Genomic DNA, 1,129 nt, shown 5'->3' with positions numbered 1-1,129 from the left:
CAAATGGTAAGTTCCGACAGTGCCTACAAGTGTGCCTACTGGCCGCTAAATGGCAATACCGGTTTCATATGTATACACCTGGTATATATATATATATATATCTGCCAGATTCTGCTCATTTATTTTTGTGGCTAGCTCTGGATATTTAAGTAAGAAGAGTCTATGATGTTCTCTCCTCACACTTTGCCCACATTTCTCTACCATAAAAAAACCCCTACCGAAGGTGTTCCGCGTTGATGCCGTGGTAGGGCTTGATCTCTCCTCTCATGACTTTGACGGCAATGTTAAAGGTAGGATTGCTACTGACAGGGTTTTCCATGTCAAATAGGCTGATAACGAAGAGGGAAGGGACTAAATGATAGGATTGTTCGGGCAATAGAGAATGTATGGCAAGAAATGTATGAACAACGAGGCTCAAAGAAAGGCGTAGCCGGATGTCGGGAGAACCTGCTCATCGATAGATGTGTCTGCAAAGATGCACCATTCTACCAACGTGACCTATGGATGGCCTGGATTGATTATCGGAAAGCTTTCGATTCGACATCCCATAGACTTATCATCTGTCTTTTGGAAATCTTAAAGGTTCATCCGCAAATAGTTGGATGCATAGAGAGATTGATGCCGCTTTGGAAAACCAGATTTACTATCTCATCTGGAAAAAATCTTGTGACAACTAAAAAGGTCACCTTTCCGAGAGGTGCCTTTCAGGGCGACACCATGAACCCACTCCTCTTTTGCCTTACATTATTGCCACTAACTCTAGCACTTCGCCATTCCGACGGGTACTTGTGCAGCAAACCTGCAGATCAAAAGTACAAGGTCACGCATGTATTTCATGTTGACGATCTTAAGATCTATGCTCAAAACAAAGAGCAACTATATCTAGCTCTAGGGTTTGTCGAACGATATACTAAGGAAATTGGCATGGAATTTGGGTTAAACAAATGCGCCAAGGTTTATTTAAAGCGAGGAAAACTCAATGGCATCCCTGAAGATCCTGAGCACGTTAATAGAAGCGCCATACGATACCTTTGCGCTGGAGAGACTTATGCATACCTAGGCGTGCCACAGAGCCGCATTCAGGATGTGACATCTATAAAGGATACTCTCCGAAGCAGATACAAACGTC

This window comes from Belonocnema kinseyi, chromosome 9, assembly GCF_010883055.1.
Source record: "Belonocnema kinseyi isolate 2016_QV_RU_SX_M_011 chromosome 9, B_treatae_v1, whole genome shotgun sequence".
In the NCBI taxonomy this organism is placed as follows: domain Eukaryota; kingdom Metazoa; phylum Arthropoda; class Insecta; order Hymenoptera; family Cynipidae; genus Belonocnema; species Belonocnema kinseyi.
Note: the sequence above shows the minus strand (reverse complement) of the source record.